The 21,613-nt window shown below is 39.8% G+C and overlaps 1 long non-coding RNA gene across 1 annotated transcript; it reads left to right on the forward strand.

Moving 5' to 3' along the window:
• Positions 1 to 13,433: 13,433 nt before the first annotated feature.
• LOC121720994 lies at positions 13,434 to 15,279 on the forward strand. Its single transcript, XR_006034708.1, has 3 exons — positions 13,434 to 13,593; positions 13,776 to 13,837; positions 13,970 to 15,279. It is a non-coding gene; the product is annotated as an uncharacterized LOC121720994 (long non-coding RNA).
• The last annotated feature ends 6,334 nt before the right edge of the window (positions 15,280 to 21,613 follow it).

Genomic DNA, 21,613 nt, shown 5'->3' on the forward strand with positions numbered 1-21,613 from the left:
GACCTACACTGTCAACAATGTTCGTGTAGACCTAGTGGTCGAGGAAAAAATCAACCAAGTCCTATGTGACTAAATATTAAACTACTACTGCAAACCGAATGCAAATTAGGCTACAAAGACATGAGGGGTGCCTATTCCTAGGCTACCAGCTCCTTTTGTCTGGCGAAGTCATATTTTAGTAGCCTAGAAATCTAGACGCGCCCCTAGCGGCAGCAAATTACATTTGCTGGCAGGGCTAGTCTAGCAACTCTCCGTTGGCTTGTGAGCTCCAGAAATCGAAACTCAATCAGGCCAATGAAATCGTGTATAGAGTCGTTAGGTGGGCTTAACATAATGATTGATGGCAGAGTTGCAACGGTTTGGCTTGAATTCCCTGCCACTTGAAAACAAATAAGATGGATGTTGCTGTTGGCGAACAGTGTGACACGAGTTAAGCTTTTATTAAGTTGGCAAACGTTTGAACTAGCCAACTAGCTCCGCTGGTGGGAAACGCATGGGACTCATAGCGCTGCCGCTGTCCTATTGAGTGCAGAGGGAATTTGAAAGACAACTGTTTATCCCGCCCCTCGGACTGAGAACTGCGAACGGTGAGTGCCCAGACCCTACATTTTAATGTGGGTCTGGCTCATCAGGCTAATATTTTAGTGAACTGAGATCTGAAAGATTGCTGCCATTGCAGTTAGCTAGCATAGCTAGCATTCCAGCAACATTCCAAAATGCATTTTTTGGAATGCATTACAGTTTGGCTGGCAGACGTTTTGGTAACCTTGTCTGCTGTTGCCAGTGACTCGTGAGTCTGTGTCCACATCGCTATTTTTGCACTGACAGCCAAAGATTCTACTGTAGAACAGAGCTCCAGACAGCCCTCCTTTCAGAGTGCTGCAGGTCAAGTGTTTATTGTTGCTAGGTTACCAAACTATCTACCAGCAGCATGTCGTTGCTGCCTGGTTTAATGCTAACTAACTAGCTAACTCATAGACTGTATATATAGAACTGGACAGTGTGGCTGCATTCTGCAGTGTTCTATGGAATTGAAGCCGCCGAGGCGACGCCATCTTGGAAAATTTGGAGCCAATTTGAAGTGCGGCTGCACAGCAAAAGTTGAAGCATGAGCAGTGAAGAGGAGTCGCAGTCAGGCACGCCCACTCAGCGAGTTAAACACGCCCCTTGTCAAGTGAAACCCGCCCCCTTCTCCTTTCCACAACGCAGGTCGACTCGGCGCCGAAGGCTAGCTGGCTGGATGAATTTTGCGGCTGTGAGTTAGCTGAGTTAACAACAATCGGTTTGTTCTTGTCTGGTAAGTGTTTCGTATCAATTGAATTTTTTTTTGTCTATTGGACAAAGAGAGCTTATGTTGATTATAGACTGACAATTTAGTATGGTGAATACTAATGAGCTAACAACAGAAATACGGACAGTGAATTACATGCTAACGTTAGCAGCTACATTAACGTTACCGTTAACTGGAGGCTAAGTTAGTCGTTGAAGTGAAGATTAGCACAGCTCCCGTAAGAGTCGATGCATGATATACTTGGTTTTATTAGTTGTTTCTGTTTTCAAATATCTCAATGTACGCCATCTCAACATGGAGTAACCATTGACTGCACATGGGGATTAATAACACTAGACAGTCAGTACAGTATATGTGATAAAGCAACGGTATGATGTGATAAAGCAACGCAAGTTAACGTTAACGTAATGTGAAGCATGGACCTCATCAACCTGTCATGTTAATGTAACTACTAGCCAGTTTGCCAGCGTTGCATTTTTTCTAACGTTAACAATAGACATAGAGCTACGTCTGTGATGGTAGGTCGGTAGCATAGACTGTAAAAAATAGATCGGTAGGTCAGTAGTTGTAGACCGCATAAGTGAATGATCGATAAATGAAACGCCTGCATTAAACACTACGCCAAGAACCAGTCACTTCCTAGGGATATCGGTGAACATTTGAGAAAGACCTTAGTTTGTCATCTAACGTCCATGATCAGTCATACTGATAAAGTTATTTTTCATTTTTCGCATATTTAAATGTGTAGTTAACATTAGGTAGGCTGTGAAGTTTATTGCACACATATATGTAATTAGTATTACTAGTGGTGTTGAGTGCCTGATTAGATGCTTTGTAATGTTGTAAAATTTTCTGACTAACTTTATTGTAACTTTCCTTTTTGCAGGTAAGATATGGGTGATGGCTGAATTTACTGGAGGTGGCGGCAATGTGGTCTCCATGGTCTACATTAGTCTGCAAGCAAGGGAATGCCTACGTGAAGTGGTTTGGCTGGGGTGGTCTGAGGTGGCATGTCCTCCCCCTTTCTCCAAGTCCCCTGACATCCATCTCCCTGACATCATCACCCACCGTCACTGGATCAACCTGAAGCCCCTTATACATGGGACATGGCACAGCACCACTACGTTCTGAAAACACATGACTTTCAATAACTTGCATGGCACCAAGAAAGGTCTGCCGCTGCTCTGAACCTTCTGTTAATGTGACATCATTCATACTTGAGGCTGTACACATCCCTTTTTTTTCTATTTTCTTTATTGATGTCACCCAAACTTCAACTTTCTGTATGCCCCTGAACTCACACAAATTGTAAATTGCAATGCGCCATTTAACCAGTGGTGTAGTCTAGTTAGTTAGTTGTAGTGGTGGGTATACTGTGAACAACCCCAAATGTTATTAAATACGTATCCTTGCCTATTTTAAATGGGTATACTGAGATGATGATGCTTTTTAAATGGGTTTACTGTGTAGTCCTGTGTATCACGTAGACTATACCATACCGCGGTCATTTAACTGCCTTGGTATTTAAGTCAGAGGCCATTGCTTAGTATTTAACTGTAGCCTACACAAAGATGTAGACGTTAAAGAATATTAATATCAGAATAATTATTGGTTGATACTGAATCAATATTGAATGTTTTTTTTTTTATTTCTTTTGTGTGATATATCATTCAGAATGCAGCAACATGACTGGTCTTCAATCAGCCAAAGAGGACACATCGTAACTCCTCTCCTAGTTACTCTCCATTGGCTCCCTACAGTAGCCAGAATTAAATTTAAATCTCTCACTTTGGCCTATAGGACACTGACTGGATCTGCTCCTTGTTATTTTAATTCAATGATTAAGATTTGATTCAATGATTCAAGCACTTCTTATACATTATGGTTTGTATGCAGTAGTACTGTTTTATTTTCATTATAGGCTGTTGATTAATTTGACATTGTTTATTATTGATATTCTCCTTAATGTAGTCTTACCATGTTATTGTTATTATATTATTTATTGAATGGGCATTATTATTTAGTATTGCTTTCCCCCCTCATTTTCATTGTTTATTTCATTAGGCTATTGATTGACTGTTTTAAGTATTATATTGTTTTGTATTTGTTAAGGGTAACCATAACCATCATCATCATAATGTGGTATTTTCTTATGCACTTGAAACAAAGAATAAAAATGTTTCTTTAAACGTAGTACCACTTTAAACACATCACACACTGAACAGCAAAGTAGCTTCCTGATTATGTGTAAAATGTTTACAGAGTATCCTGATGTAGTAGGTCCATGTTCTCATATTTTTACAGCTGACATGAAGGCTGCAATATTACATTTTTGATTTATAATGGAGCACCCTCTCTGGTGAAAGACTAGCAAGCCTGTGGTCGAGGCATACGATTACAGACATATTGAGAGAACCTATCAATGAGTTGTCACAGTTTTCAATTTAGACGTATTATTTTGAAATGATGTACTGTACATCTACGGGAGGATTTACACATCACTGGCAAGACCTGATCAAATCATACCAATGCAAAATGCTTCTCCAGCAGTGCAATCGCAGGTAACAACGATGCCTTAACACATTTTCAGATACTGTTCTGAGCATACTAAGCAAATTGCCCATTTGTAACTTTGAATCCCTCCTCACGTTAAGCTATGGTCCAATAATGTGTTCACTAAAACACAAGTAACGTTATTTGTCGGGCTGATTCATAAATGGGCATACCGAGGTTGACGACCTAGCAGGCTAGGTGGCGTTTATTGCCATTCGCAAAACTAAGCAAGAGTTAACGTTAATGGAACTTAACATCGCCTTCTCCAGTGACAAAGTGTATTCAAATGAAGTTGCAACGATGATGGCGGAAATCACTGGTTACGTTAAACCATTTGAAACAAGTAGGACTGTAAATGATGGTGACTATGGCTAACGTCACTTCGGATCAATATAGCAGAGCCCTTTTACTTTACCTATCAACTAGCTAATGCTAGCATGATGTAGCATGCTATGAGCTAATATACTTAGCATCTACGAAAGAACAGCATATCTTTTTTCACAAAGAATCTGTCACAACTAACAACGATGTCTCTTACAAACAACTACACAATGTATGACTATCAATATGTATTTAGTCAAACTGTGATAAGATATAGCCTAATGATAATAACAGCAACACTTATTTAGGTTAGATTATGTGTCGAAATCAGGTGTCGTTAAAATAAGTTAGCGATGACGTGGTAGTGTCTGCAGCCTAGACGGTAAAACATAATGGACAAAGCGTCGTGTCTGCAGCCAGCCAGCTGTCAATCATATGTGTAAACACGCCCTTTTTAGATTGGTTAATATAACATTAAAAAAAATAATTTCAGCGAGAAAAGAAAAATTGTGTGTATTGAAGCATCTTGAATTATTTTTTCGATTGAAAAGTTGTTGATACAAAAATAGTTTTAGATGAGAAAAGTGACACGGAAAGTTGGCTACTTGGCCACTGAAATACATGGGGATGGGCGGAGTTACACATTGTACTGCAGCTAGCCACCAGGGGGCTCTGGACTAACGCTCGCATCACTCTTAACAGACGGCACACTATCCAGTTCTATTTATACAGTGTATGAGCTAACTGAAATGGCAATCTTTCAGGACTCAGTTCACTAAAATATGACTTCGCCAGACAAAAGGAGCTGGGATTACAATAGAATATGTCACCAATTGTGTCTTTGTAATTTGCATTCGGTTTGCAGTAGTAGTTTAATATTTATTCACATTATAGGACTTGGCTGATTTTTTCCTCCACCACTAACGTGTTGACAGTGTAAATGCTAGGTCCCGCAGCAATTTTTCAGGACTCAGTTCACTAAAATATGACTTCGCCAGACAAAAAGGAGCTGGTAGCCTAGGCAATTACAGGCACCCCTCATGTCTTTGTAGCCTAATTTACATTCGGTTTGCAGTAGTAGTTTAATATTTAGTCACATAGGACTTGGCTGATTTTTTACTCGACCACTAGGTCTACACCAGGGGTGGGCAACTAATTTCCCCAAGGGGCCACATGACAAACTGGGACTGTTGAGGAGGGCCGGACCCAAAATACCGAACTCAAGTCTGAACTCAATTCTGTCCAATTCTATTCTGTTCTTGTATAACATTAAGTAAATCATATGGTTTTGTTTACTACTCGTAAGAACAGATGAAAATGTGAGGGAGACAAAGGAAAAACAGCAATAGGCTTTTTAATCTATGTCCAGTATTTAATCCTTATTCTCGAAAAAATTTGACATTGACATTTTTTTTTCAGTTTTCAAAGACTGATATAAAAAAGTACTACAATATCTATATAATTAGGCTAGGCCATGAAAATGTGAAGGAGTCAGTACAACCATAGGCCTGTGCCACCATTTCATCATCATTAAATCATTACCATCATTAAATTAACTCTATGCAGAATTAGACTATGAAAATGTGGAGCAGACAATAGTAGGCTGTCATTAGTTAATCAACATGCACAAAGAAAACTATTTTAATGTAGGCTATGTTTTTGCTTTAACTTTATGCTCAAAACTGTGATTGGTCAACTCGCCCTGTATGTTGAGCCGGCTGCTTCAAGCAACCTGTGGGTAGTAGCATCATACTAGTTCACTAACATAAGCTTTGCAAATAAACTCAGACATATTTTGGTTACAATGACGGGGTTATCCGAATGTAAACTATCTATCTACCAGTAACATTTTGAACGAGCAGGAGCTCGTTCTGACCACCTTTGCGGTGGTGAGCGACGCAGACATAAGACACACAAAACTTTGAAAGGTTTACGCCGACTTAAAGGCAACTGCATTGTGTCGACGCAGAAGCATAAATTCTATTCACCAGCACAATTCAGTGAGGGTGTTTACATCGTATGCATCCACGCACAAATGTATGGGCGTACAAATAGCAGTCGCTTTCAAAATAAAAGCAACGATATTGATTTGCGTCCATTATCTCTATGCTAGGCTCTTGACTATTTGTTCTTTCACGGACCTTACGCGGGCCGGTCAGGGAAAGCCCGCGGGCCATATGTTGCCCATGTATGCTCTACACATAGACAGTTTATGGGTCTACACGAACATTGTTGACAGTGTAGGTCCCGCCCCTTCCTTGATTTTAATTGGCTAGCTAGAGAGAAGTAACATTGACAAACCAATCAGGAACTGAGAAATCAAACTCCTTCCTTTCATGCAAACTCCCTTCCATTTCATGCAAACTCTCTCACACACACCACTATACTCTCTCACATACACCACTATACTCTCTGGCATATACTACTATACTCTCTTGCATACACCACTATACTCTCTCACATTCACTACTATCCTCTCTTGCATTCACTACTATACCTTCTCGCATACACTACTAAACTCTCTCTCTCACATACACTACCAAACTCTCTCACATACACTACTATACTCTCACATACACTACTATAGTCTCTCACATATACGACTATACTCTCTCACATACACTACTATAGTCTCTCACATACAATACTACTGTATATTCTATCACATATACTACTAAACTCTCTCACATACATTACTATACTCTCTCACATACACTACTATACTCTTTACTCTCTCACATACACTACTATACTCCTTCACATACACTACTATACTCTCTCACATACACGACTATACCCTCTCATACATACATGTAAAATGACTATAATAGTGAGTGTGCATGAGTATAGTGGTGTATGGGCAAGATTATGATAGTGTGTGTAAGACCAAGTATGAATTAAGGCCTAGACGGCCCCTCATAGTGCCTGTGTGTGTGCATGTGCATGCATGCGTACATATCTACTGTGTGTGTATGTGTCATAGGTATGATTACTGTGAATGTATGTGTGTGTGTGAATATCTGTTTATGCACATGTGTGCATATGAAATTGGTTAACATGACCCCTGGAAGCAAACATATGCAAAAAATTGGTCATCCTAGGCCCTGTTGGTGTACGGTCACTAAATGTACACATAAATTAATTTATTGTATGGCCCCCCATAAACGAAAGTCCACGAAACTTGGCATACATTCAGAGAGTGTCATAATGATCCTACACTTTCAATTTTGTGCAGTTTTGACCATGTCAGCCAGAGATATTGTGATTACAACACCTAATTTTTTGCTTTTTAATTTTTAACTAGGTGGCGCTATACATGAATTGAGTGGTAATGGGATGGGTTGACATGGCCCCTTAAGACCAACATACACAAAAAAGGTGGTCCTCCTAGGCCCTACGGTTCTCGAGATATTCACAGAAAACTGTGTCCGCCCTACCCTCCTTTCGGGGGGTCCAGTCCAGCAGGGGGGCTATAGATCAAAACGAAAAACAATGGTTCCATGCTATCCTTGTGGGGCTACATGCCCACCAAGTTTCGTGCACCCCGGTCTTTCAGTGTCCCGGGAATCCTTGACGGAAAATTGCCCATGCGCGGCGGTCATAATAAGTCTTGCCAGGAGCAACACCTTGCAAAAAAACCCCAAAAAATGATAAAAATAGGCCTAGGCCTAATAATGGTTGGAATGGAAAGATGCAAGTTATGTTTTAAAAACAAATGCTCCTGTTACCCCGCAGAAGTTTAAAAGTAGCCTAAACCCAGCCTAAGCCTACTTCAGAACCCCTCATCCACTGTCTGTAGTAGGCTACAACTTCGATTCAATAAAAGAAAAACGTTGCATCATTACTCCTGCCTGGATTCGAACTCAGGACTGCCTGAAAGTTGCAAACCTGTTCTGGAAATACATGCATTAACTCACTCGACCGTCAGACAACGTTAGCTGCATTGAGTATTGGGTAGGACTGTACACTGGTTGCTGTGGCACAGCCTTGAGTGACCAAATTCGTTTTCCTTTGTCATATGAATGCTGTCATTTTGTTAAGGAGATGCTGTAGGCAAAGGCTATATTTCAACATCGTTATTCACAAGGATTCTGGGCAGCATAATGTTCTGTTAGCAAGTGAACTTCTCATGACTGCCGACAAAGTAGCTGACAAAGCTTTCAATTTAAAAACATTACTGGGAGACAGGCATTGTACAATCAAGAAATCCTGCCACTGAATCCAAAACTATGTTTGACATTATGTACAAAGCTTATAGGCTACAGTGGACTAGCATGTTGCAGGGGCTGCTAAAAACACTGACAAACATTTCACGTAACTGCGTGAATCACGTTTTTCGTGAGTGAAGTGTCCATTTTTAACTAGTACCCACTGTATTCAAGTACAACAGGCTACACAATATATAAAAATAGAACAGTCATTACTTAACTATATATTGACAAAATTAAAAGACTTGAAGAAAAGTTTAAGTTAAAGTTGAAAACTGTCCATACAGACAAAAAGACAACGTAGTGTTTTGACCATGCAAGCAAGCTATCAAAATGGTCAGGTGGCTAATATAGCCACACTGCATGAAAAGTGTGATTTTCGTCAGTATGCGGCACTGTAGATTGTCGTGGAAGTTGAGGTTAATGGCTGTTTACGGCAGTTTGCAGGCAACGCCAAAAATATATTATATATATAAAAATAGATAGTAGTAGACTATTTACACAGTCCAAAACATTCTCAGTCTATACACCACAGCAGAGAGAACGTCACTTCAATAAACTAAGTCCAACCGTTACGCCCCCACCGCCAGCAGGGGAGACACTTCCTCTAGTGAGCAGTGGAAGACCCGCCCTTCGCGCTTCCACCAGAACAGCTGATAGGATAAACATCAGTTAGTGCGGCTTAGTGTTCGGCGGAAAATTCATAACAGAAAGGCTAGCCTACAGTTTGATTAGGCTACTACTTGACGTTACTTGGATGTATGTGGATGTGAATGTGGTTCATTCCTTCTAGAAGAGGGAACCTTTAAACGAGCACTTCCCTTTGCTTGGACTCGTGAACGTTGGATCTATTGCCAGACGAGTGGTTACTTGTCTCGCCAGGAGAATGGGCATCTGCTGTCAGGAAATCAGAGCCGCGGTAGCCAGCCGTAGCATACCAGGGTTCACTCGGAGACATGTAGCTTCTAGGCGCTACAAACCAGAGCAATAATGGTAAGATTTAAAGAATGGGCTATGCTTTCATTCTGCTGTAGGCTATAAGGAAATGGATAGGCTACGTTATTAGACACCGATCTTAACTGTACATTTTGTTTTGACAGACTAACTTTGCCTTTTAATGGGGCCGTGACCTCCTCTTTGCTCAGAGCTGTCTGCAAGTCATTCAAGCAATTTGGTAAACTCCAGGTTGCTGTCCATAGGACCGGTTGGCTGCTCTGGAGTCGAAAAACTGTGTGGGACAAACTAACTCGAAGAAGAGAAGACAGGTGCACAATCCCAAGTTTGCCCAATCCCAAGAATATGTTCGATGACTGCTAGCTAAGCTTAAAGTACCCTAGCCTAAAAAAAGAGTAGCCTAGTAGCCTTGCAGAAACAAGTAAGCAGAACCAGTGTAAGTTTGAGTCGATCGAGAAGAAAGAGGGTAAGACTTTTTTGGTGACTATTTTCCAGGTGCATTGATAGATGTGTTGTGTCCATACGCAGTGCATCGCACACAACTGATTGTCTTAATTAATTGTTTTTACAGCTGCTGGAATCCAGACAGTGTGCTAGCAGAGGAAGGATGGGGTCATCCCTATGTTCCCCAGGTCCTATGTTCCCCGGGTCCTATGTTCCCCGCTCGGGGTTAGGTTAGGGGAACGAGCTCTGGCTGCTAAAAAGTAGCCAGAATGCACTGACACACAAATCTTAGAATCTCCCAAGTGGCTTATGGGCTCGGAAAGAGGTAAGTATATGTATTGATGTTGTGTATCCCTATGATTGGTTTCCAGTATGTAACTAATGTGTATTTTATTCTCTTTTTCAGGAACCCAAAAAGGTTTTTCCTGTGTGTTAACTAATATGTATTCTCTCTTTTTTATCGGTACCTGAAATAGGTTTTTCCCGTATGTAAACTAATATGAATTTTCTCTTTTTCACAGGTGTCACATGGACAGATCTCCAAGAGGACCTCCAGTAACATAAGGTAAGTATCAGGGTTTCCTTTATAGGTTTGGGTTAACTGAACTATAAAAATAACCCAAGGGTAGGATTGGGGTAAGGGTTAGGGTTAGGGTAAGGACTAGGTTTGGGTTAGTTTTAGACCATTAAATGAAAATTCTGTCTAGAACATGAGGAATTGCACCATCGCTGACAGCCACACTGCAAAAAACTGCTTATCTAATAAAATCTAACCAAGATTATTAGTCTTATATCAAGATAAAAATAACTAGTTTATTGTTTTCAATATAAAGAGACTTACCTAGCGCTTTCTCATGAAATCATTTGACTTAATTTAAGAAAAGTTTGACTTATTTTAAGACATCTCATCCTGAAAACAAGCAAATTTTTTCTGCCAGTGCGTTAAGCAAATTTGTCCTAAAAACAAGCAAATGTGTCTGCCATTGCGTTAACCCTTTTGTGCCCGTGCCGAACATTCCATTTTTGGTGCTGGATGACCTCCTTACACAAAAAACCTTATTTCTTGAGTATAATACATACCATCAATGGGATATACATACCATTGTAATCAGAAGGGTCAGTTCTATCAAATGATGTAAAATACATATGGTAATGTTGATATAGTAATGAACAGTCTTTGAAAATCCTCTCCAAATGTATACCGAAATTCGTTAAAATTGAATTTCATTCGCATAAAAATTAATTTTCATCATATTTCTATACGAGATAGAGAAAAATATAGAGTGTATGACATGTTCAGCAAGTTGTGGGCTATTTAACAAAAAAGACTGAATTGGAATATCATTAACCTTTCAAAAGTTATGATAAATTAAGTGATAAGTGTAAAAAAATGCAGGAAACGGGATTTAGAATGTTGACAGAATTCACATTCTCTTTCTCACCAAAAACATAAAAGTATGCATAAAAAACTAATAATGAAGTCAGACACAATGGTTTAGATTTATTTGATCCATAAGAATAAACCATTTATTTGTATATAAGCAAATGCTACAGTCAACAATAATGATATATAAAAGAAAAACATGTACCTTACCAGTAATACAGGAAGTAAGTATACTGTATATTTATTGAAGATCAATTCTGAATAGAGACATAGAATACATTTGATTCAACAGATACAACTTCCTTATATAAATTAATTAGTGTAATATGAAAATGATATACATCTATAAAATGTATTATTTATGAAAAGCTAGGAATACAATCAACTTCAACATCACTCAAAAATCAATGTGTCTAAACATTTGAAAGTGGATTACATAGAACACGCCTGTTGAGAATAAACACATACACACACATACACACAAACTCACACACACACACACAGAGAGAGCAGGGTAGGGAAAGGTGAGGTGGGGAACCTGAAGGTTAAACACAGAAGACCTATGACTCATAACGAAACGCATCCCCTTCTGTAGAATGCCAAATCTGACAGCAATTTTGTTTACCAAAAAAACAGTCACCTACCGCTAAACTCCAGGCCATACAAGCTACTTTAGTGTTATTATGTATTGTTTTGATAACAAAGCCAACAATTTTTCTTTGGCTCCTGCTGTACAGGAATATGTACTTGATGAAAAGACGACAGAGTAGTAGTTGGAGCAGCTGAAGGCGAGGCGGAAATTTTGACGGAAATGCCTGCCAGCTGTTGTGATAGATTTTCGCCAAAGTCTTTCTGGCTGTAGCTACCAAACCTAGGTTCAACACCAGATTCTGCATTGCCAAACTTGAAATAATAAGAAACTACTGACAACAGCAATGTCAATGGAGAAAAAGTGTACACAATATGTATTTCTCATTTGGTCAACGCTCCCTGATCCCTTCAGAGACTTGGTTCCCCAGTAGCAATGGATATTAGGGAGGGAAGTGAAGTTCCATGTCAATGATCAATCCCAGAAAACTGTGAAACTCTTCTGGGGTCTCTTCATCCCATGCCCCTGCACTGTGTGTCTGCATACGACGGCCTACTAAGCACAACCTCCCACCCGTTCCGGTTGGTAAAACCACATATGCCTGGGACAACAACATATAAAAATAAACATAACAAGTCTATTTCACAGTGTTTTAGTGGCAGTCTACACCACCCTACGCACGCCACCTAAATCTATACCTTCTTCCTCCATCCTCACATGGTCTTCAACATTGTGAGCGCAAGCTCATCAGCAGTCAGCCAACCTCTTCAGGCCTGCAAGGAGGTCTGTGTAGGTCTTGTCATCCTCCATCTGAAACAACAGTAAAATCATACAAATGTTATACATTTATTAATTTAAAAAATAAAATCACAAAACTACAGATGCGTGCGTGTGTGCACATACATACACAAGAAGAGGTAGCCTAAACTATTGAAGCATTCTGAGTAACATATTTAGATGTATGAAAAGTCATTTTATTACACATGGGTTAGCTACCCTAAATCTGATTGCCTGGCTGGCATTAAGATAAAGACATATTACATTTCACCTAGTAACTAACTGCTTAAATGCAATAATGACATTTCTGACATAATATGTGATTTCACATCATGTTTTCTATAACTACATATTGAGAAGAGTAGAATATCAAGTCATGCCATCTTAGAAAATGTTGAGACAAGCACGTCTGATGTTTGTCATTTAGAAGTTAGCAAGGTAAAACAGTTCACTACAAACTGCCTAGCGAGGTAACAACCCGAGGAGAGGCAATAATTAGCACTACATTTCTGACAGAATCCGTGATTTCACATCTTGTTTTCTACAACTACATATTGAGAGGAGTAAAAAATATCGCTCAACTTATTTCATGTAAGAGAACGCAACTTAAAAACGCGGCGCCCATTGATTTATTCAGCTTTGGTATGTGTGGTGTCAAATTATAATTAACTGATTCAAACTCACAAGAATTGTGACAAAGCAACAGACTACTGCAGAAGGTGTAGCTTTAATCCAATACAGAGCATAGGTTCATGAAGCCAGCTACTAGCATTCTGTTTTACACAGCTTATACCTTCAGTAGCATCACTTGTTTTTACCAACTCAGAATAGAAAAGAGCTCCTATGTCCTTACCTCTTTTGGTGATACATATGTGATCAGGTCAGGATCACGACTAATTGCAAGCACCTGGGCGTGCGGGCTGGGGGTCATGGGTACGTAACTTCCTTCCCGACAAACACAAAAGAAGCTCTCCCAAATTGTTTGGTACGCAAGTTGCTTGTCGCTGGTCGGTACAAACCGCGCACTTCATGCTGGGTTTTGGTTGCGAACAACTCCCTCGCTGTGGTCTGGGTAGGTGGAGTGTTTTATGTACTCCTTACACTTTTAATGTGAGTTGTTGCCACTGCTGTAGACCACGAACGTTTGTCTGACATGTAGGTAATAGCATAAAGTGAGAGTTTGTGTTTAGCCACGTAGTTTGAACACGGGGCAGGTGGTTGTAGTGTCGTAACGTTTGGCTCATCTTGCTATAGACTGTCATCTCCTCCCTACTCCTGTTTCCCTGTGACTATCAATGCGAATGCTGGACGTGGAGGTAGGCCTCTTACAATAGCAACATTGCAATAGCTATGGTCAAACACTCAACTAATGTGAGCAGACTAAGTTGGCTATGCGGGCCAAACAACAGCATGTAGCGTCTGTAATTTTCGCTCCCTTGTTTTTATAGCTGACACACTTCCCTCCTCTGCTCCTGTTCCCCTGGGCTAGCTCGCATTGTGGAAATGGCCGAGGTAGGCATTGTTTTTTGTTCTAACAGTGCAACGGTCCTATTTTAAATATGTATCTGGTACAATGTTTTCTTTTTTACATGTCGCTTGACTTATGAACAATTAAACTTCATAAAAACTGTTGTGTATTGTTATGAAATGCGACATAACCATGGACCAGGGTGTTAAACGTTTCTCTCTGTTGTAGATCACAGCTGGCTGTCTATCACAGTTTGACCACTGTTTTCCCCCATTAGAGTTTCTTTTGGTATTAGTCAGTGTTAAACTAACAGCACGTCAAAGTTGGTTGTACGGTATGCTTGTTTGTGTTGGTTTATTTTCTTTGTGTTGTATGCTTGTCTGACTGTGATACACTGGTGCATTTACACTGTTTGCCAGGGTCTGTTACACGACCAGGTGTAGTGCTGTTGCCATCCCTGAGCTCATATTAGCAGCCAGTTAGCGATTTCAGACTGTTACTCCGAGGCTATTGAGACTTATCCTTCCCCCCGGCAGTATTAGTTTTTAATGGGTTCTTGTAACCCCTGACTTAGCTTATCCACACGGGAGACTGTTACTCCTGGGGCATAGATAGACCCCTATGCCCCAGGTGGTATTAGTTCATATTGAGTTCTTTGTGACTCCCAACCTAGTTTCTCCACACAGTAGACTGTTACTCTTGGGCCATAGGGGTCTATGTCCCAGGTAGTATTAGTTCATTATAGCTTCTGCTATTCATTGTAGCTGTATCGGTAGCACTCCACTGGCGCTGAATATCGTGTTTGTCTTGTTTTTGTTTTGTCTTGTATTGTTTCCTTTATTGAATGCCCCTCCTTCCCCCTGTTTGCTAGTATGGCCTGCTAGGTCTATTAGGTAACACAGTTAAGGTACTCTAGGACTGCCGCCTTCCCCTAGTTTGCGGTGAGAGCACATTCTAGTGGTTGAGCGTGTACTGAACACCTATTTATACTCGTGTGGGTTGTATTTAGAAAGCTTGAGTGTTACACTTGTGTTTGTGTGTGTGTATGGCCATAGATCACTTTTGGGACTGGGCAGCCATCCGAGGGTTACTGTACCTGTGTTAATTCAGGCCGTGTAGCAGCCACCAATCCACTGGGCATCTAATTTCTGATTATGTGTTACATTTTGTTTTCTTTGATTATTTTGTGTTGTGTATTGTGATTTTGTTTTTTATCGGATTTACCTACTGTACACCCCTGCCATCCGTTTTAAACGAAGAAAAGAAATAATAAATATAACATTGTTTATACTACTGCCTCTGTCCTCATCCATTTAGTTGGATAAACCTGAGGGCCCTGTCACACATATGTGCCTAGGTATTTATTCTATTTCTACAAAGGACCTTTGACCTTAACTATATTTACCCCTGCTCTTTTACCACTTTAAAGGTCGAACAGTAGCCCAATGTATAGAACATCTTTTAATACAACTACAGCATATCTTATCAGGAAACTTTACAAAAAGTCACCACATATTCCCCCCTATTGAGGACAGTATGTACTCAATCATGCAGCAAGATTAAACAGTATTATTATTTTAACACAACCCCCACTATCAAGAAAATTCAGCAAACTGTCAATTAGGCTAAAATGGCACAGCAGTATAAGTAACTATGAGATGAAAGATGTGTCGCTAATACTATTAACACACCCCAACATTGTTATGGGACATTCCCATTCCTATTACACACCCATAATCGAAACCCACACTAGAATCAAATCAAATAGTGTAGTGTTATTATCAAGTAAAATGGCAAGTTTCAAATCCTCTCGGTGGAAGCGAAAAACCTTAAGGAAAACCTCTCTTGTCTGTTGCCTTTAGAGGAAAAAACCTTCAGAAGGGAAACTCTTCTACTGTCCTGTTATTACAGCAACACTTGTTTACAACAAGCGAGAGGAGAAACTTTCCTTCAACTACACATGCTTTTTCCCATCCCCATAAATTCACACAATTGCACACAGTTTTTAGTCCATTGCTCCTTGGAGATGGCAGAGTGTAAATGCAAACGCAGATGTATTAGCAAATGTTGGATGCTGCGCTTCAGGTGTGAAGTGTGTTACGAATGAAGGAACTCGCAAAAATCCTCTTCAATGATTTGTAATCTACAGTCCATTCCAGTAGCTCTAAGGAGCTATTGGGCACACTGTTGAACAGGGTTGGTGTCTGAATCCAACACCCCTAATTTCTCCCATCCTCTATGAGGAGCATCAGTTCTGGCATCATTGGCATGTTTCCATTTCCTTGTCATCAGTCCTGGCCCTAGTATCTCCTTCCACAAGGGTTGCCATTTGTTCTTCATTCATCAACAACAGTGGCATTTGACTACTGATTCCTTCCACCACTGTTTTAAGCACTATAGACACGGAAGAAACAAAAAGAACACAAACCCAACTACAAGTAAACATATTCCTATGACTATTCCTATTGGTGCTAGCCATATTCCTAATCCTCCTAATGCCCCCTTAAACTGTCTTTCTATCATTATTAGTTTTACCATAGCTGTGTTATGTCGACACACACTCCACCTTCTTTGGCTAATATCTGATCCAACATCATCCAGTGGTGCATAGCTACCTGTTTTCTTAGTGCTCCCAGCACATAACGGACTGAGTTCATTCTGGAAGATTCGTCAATATTCCAGATTCCTGTGGCGGTAGATAAGATTTGGTCAGTCAATAATGTCTGTTACCTGACTCTTGTCGGGCTTACTTGTGAAAGAACAGTTGGATGGTTAATCTCCTGGTGGTTTAGTGGTATGGTCATGGACTGGGCAATCAGATCCAAAGTCTCTGAACTCTGTGGTTCCTTGTTCACTTCCTGATCGTTGTTGAGGCAGATGAGGTTGGGATGGGGTCCCTCCTTCCACATTGGATTCATCGTATGGAAGTCTATAGTCAACAGGGAACAGGAGCATACATGCCAGAAACACTATACCCACCACTGCCAGGATAATTTCTGTTCATCCCTCCATTCTGTTGCTGCGGGTTACATGAATTCTGACTCGGGCTCTCCTGAACTGTCTGTCTGGCCTCCTGTTCTCCCTCTGGTAGACCATCATCATTTGAGTCTGTCTCTCGGGCATCAGCCGGTTGTTCACCTCCTGTTACACTGTCTTCAGGAATAGAGGCTTTGAAACAAGATGTGAGAATACCAAGTTTTGCACCCTTGTACTCTCACCGCTGTTGGAGTGGCCTGAGTCACTCAGTATGGTCCCTCTGCCTTTGATTGGAGACAGGACCACTTGAACATCTTTAAGTACACCCCGTCTCCAGGGAGTATAGATTGTTGACTCTTTTCCTGTAGGTCCTTCCAAAAGTCCTGTACTTTTCCTGCTTATAAATTGTTGTGTGAATTAATAACAATTATTCCATACAATTTCTAATTTATCCTCGGAGCTGATCCACAAGTGGGTCTCTCAGCTTTTATCTTTAGTGCAAAAAGTGAGTACTCTGGTTATGTTGTGACCTTATGTGCATTGAAGCAATGTGTAAGGCATCAAACCAGTTTAAATATGTTAAGGCACATATTGGAGCAATTCTCCCATTTAACGTCATTTGCCCTTATTATCTAATAAACCATATCTAGTATTTCAATTCTAGGAAAATTTTTTTACTTTTAGTAATAAAGCTTCACTTCATGTTTTTCCATCAGGCCCTGGGCCTGAACGAGCTTCTTCCCTCCTTGAAAAACCCTACAAACCACTAGCAGCGTTCTTTTGTTTTTTATCATATCAATATAATCAATCACTAAGTGTTTCATGATCCTTCTGGGACCGGTATGTGTCCTAATGGTTTAGACAAAACTATCACTTTCCTGATATTATGCTTATACACATGACATTTTCTTAGACTCTCATCAATAACTTCCTGTAACTATGAAAATCAAAAATCCTTCAGTAAAAATATTCCTCCTTACTACTCCCCCCTTGCGCATAGATCCCAAATATGCGCAAGAGAAAGCAACATGTCAAATATCTGTTGGGAAAGAATCTAGTTAGTATCATTTACACACTCTAAACCCAGATTTAGTTGTAATAAATATGTTAGGTGGTCACTACTAATGTTTGTGTGTTTTGTGAAAACTCTGTCATAACTAAAAGAAATGAGTTGATTGTACTATTTAAGTGAAATATACAGTGCACTGATCATGTTAAGCAGAGACAACGATAAATGTTATGTTTTTGCAAGGCAGAGGAGGGGTCTAAAAACATTCTGCCCATCAACCATTCCTCCTGCTTCTCAGTCCAGATGAATGACTCCATGCCTCGTGCTGCTGTGACAAATAGGCTACTACATCAAATGGTGGGTGAACTTTCTGATGAACTTGTTGAAAAATTAAAATTCTGATGAAATAACCGAAAATTATGTTCAGTTTGACCAATAGTTAGCTAAATGTTTGTTTACGTGATTAACTTACATTAACCTGAGAAAAGTAAGGTAACATTAGCTCCGTTGTTAGCATGCTAGTAGTCTTTTGGACAGTTAGCTCATGGTAGCTACCTTCCAATGGGTGTGTATGCCAGATTATAACAATATCACATATGTTTTCGTGTAAATATACTTGTCTTGGTGCTACTAAGTTTAATTCAGACTTTATCATTGAAATAGGTGTTTCTGTCTGTAGACAGTTTTAGCTAACCATAGCAGCACATGTTGGTTAGCTTTTGGCTAATGTTAGCTGATGTCCATTCACTTATTTGTTGCATTCATAGATGATATAACAAACTTTTATTTCAACTGTGTAAATGAACATGGACTAAAAAATTGTTTTCTTATGTTCTTTTTTATAGGTTCTTCGTCTTTTTTTTTATAGGTTCTTCGTCTTTTTTTATAGGTTCTTCATCTACAGTGAATGTGGAATATTTATGAGTTTAAATGTTGTTTGTTCATGTTTTATCAATAATAAAAGGCATTCCTATACATTGTGATGAATTTCTTTTCAATTTTTAATAAAACAATTAAATTAATACAGTACCCTAATCTTAAAATAAAAAAAACAATAGGCCTATCTACAGAACTTTAGTTCATATTTTGATGAATTTGTTAACATGCATTTTAACCTAGTTATTTTATACAACTGCAACTTCGGAAACAATAAGTTAAGTGAACTAAAGATTTTTAGTAAAGACTACTAATGTAAGCTTAATTTGTCTACAGCATCAACATAAGGTTGTTAGTTGACACAACTAAACATGTTTAGTTTTATGTTTTGTAAAAACTAGAATGGTTTAAGGCAATCGGTTTCCATGCAATTTTCTAGTAATGACAACTAGTTCGGGTTTAGAGTTAGAGTTACGGTTATGGGATTTAACAGACTCTTTTTCCAAAGAGACGTTCAACTAGAACAATAATCAAATAATGACAATGAAAAATTGTAAACATCTGTAACCCAATGTAACAAATAATATGATTTAACATTATACCAGGGGTTCGCCCCCCTTTGTTACTGTGATTGACAGAATATAGTTGGTGGACCTCCATTCCTTCCATGAAAACCAACATCTTTCCACCAGCTTTTCTATTTTTGAAATAATAAAGCATTGTAATCTTCTGACAATGACTTATGATTATCCTAATTCCATCTATACTCTCTTTGCACAGAGACTAAACAAATTTACATAAAAGCAATGTTATTTTACTTATGTTCAACTTGGGATACTACTTTAAGACTGGGTATTATGTAATCTATATTAATTAGCTGTTGTAGAACAGTATTCTCATAATTTCTTCAACATAATTTCTTCAACAGATTGCTGTTTATAGACTTCAGTTCTGCATTCAACACCATAATACCACAACAACTCATCTGCAAACTTGACAAACTGGGACTCAGTACCTACCTCTGCAACTGGCTACTGGACTTCCTCTGTCAGAGGCCCCAAGTAGTACGTGTTGGCAACAATACCTCAAGCAGCATCACACTGAGCACAGGGGCCCCCCAAGGCTGCGTGCTCAGTCCGCTGCTCTTCACCCTGCTGACGCATGACTGCACTGCAACCTACAGCAACAATCACATAGTGAAATTTGCTGACGACACAACTCTGGTGGGTCTCATCACCAAGGGCGACGAGACTCAATACAGGTTGGAGGTCGACCATCTGACCACGTGGTGCAGGGACAACAACCTCCTGCTGAACGTCAGCAAGACCAAAGAGATTGTTGTTGACTTCCGGAGAGGTCACACCCAACACCTGCCACTGACCATCGACGGTGCTGTGGTGGAGAGAGCGAGCAGCACCAAATTCCTGGGGGTGCACATCAGTGAAGACCTCTCCTGGACCACCAACACTGCATCACTGGCGAAGAGAGCTCAGCGCCGCCTGTACTTCCTGCGGAAACTCAGGCGAGCAAGTGCTCCACCAGCCATCATGACCACATTCTACCGAGGCACCATTGAGAGCATCCTCTCCAGCTGTATCGCTGTGTGGGGCGGAAGCTGCACTGAATACAACAGGAAAGCCCTGCAGCGCATAGTGAACACAGCTGGAAGGATTATTGGTGCTTCACTCCCCTCCCTGAAGGACATTTACACCACCCACCTCACCCGCAAGGCGACCAAAATTGTGAGTGATGCAAGTCACCCCGCTCACAATCTGTTTGATCTACTGCCCTCTGGGAAGAGGTACAGAAGCCTGCGCTCCCGCACTACCAGACTCACCAACAGCTTCATACACCAAGCTGTAAGGATGCTGAACTCTCTCCCTCCTCTCCCCCCTCCACCCTCAGCTACATAACATCCTGGACATTGGACCCACAATGGCCGCCTGCACTACTCCACTTGCACACTTGTACACTTTACAACTTGGTGTTGTTGTCCTGAAAACACAACACTTCTGCTGCTCTTACATAACTTGCACCACTATGCCACTTTCTTTATTACTTAGGTCAAACAGAACTACCCAAGCCTTTTATTGGCCTGACTTTGCACTAGTATTTTATTGACTGTCTATGCACAATTTCAACCAAATTTTGCTGCTCTTATTTTTTTCATTATTATATGTGCCCTCTTATTTACTTATTTACTTACTTTTTTGTTTACTTGAATGTTATGTTTGTCTGTGGACTTAAATTGGAAAAATATGTCTTGTCTTAACCGTGGGATAGTGAGAAACGTAATTTCAATCTCTTTGTATGTCTGGAACATGTGAAGAAATTGACAATAAAGCTGACTTTGACTTTGACTTTGTCTTAATCCAAATTTCTGCATGCCATAGCCTTTTGATTATGGTCTATTCTTCAAAAACTAAGCTTACCTCTATTCCTAGTTATTTTAGCCCTATATTACTTTATCTTAGCCTATTAGTAAATCCTAGTTCTATTTTCTTATTCTATCAATCCTATTTCTCTGCTTTCTTTATTTTATCCATTGTTTTTTCATCAAATGTTATAGTATAGTAAGTGGGATCTTTTGGCTTCACATTATATACATGTAAAGCAGATATTAAATAATTTCAATATTCCTACAAACTTTATATTTCCACATTAAAGCTGAATCACTTTATTCATTAGACTTGTTGAGTGTGAGTGACCACTAGGGAACTGTTAGGATCCAAAGGTAATCTTTCAATGAATAACAGTTCCTAG

The sequence above is a fragment of the Alosa sapidissima genome, chromosome 10 (assembly GCF_018492685.1).
Source record: "Alosa sapidissima isolate fAloSap1 chromosome 10, fAloSap1.pri, whole genome shotgun sequence".
Classification (NCBI taxonomy): Eukaryota; Metazoa; Chordata; class Actinopteri; order Clupeiformes; family Clupeidae; genus Alosa; species Alosa sapidissima.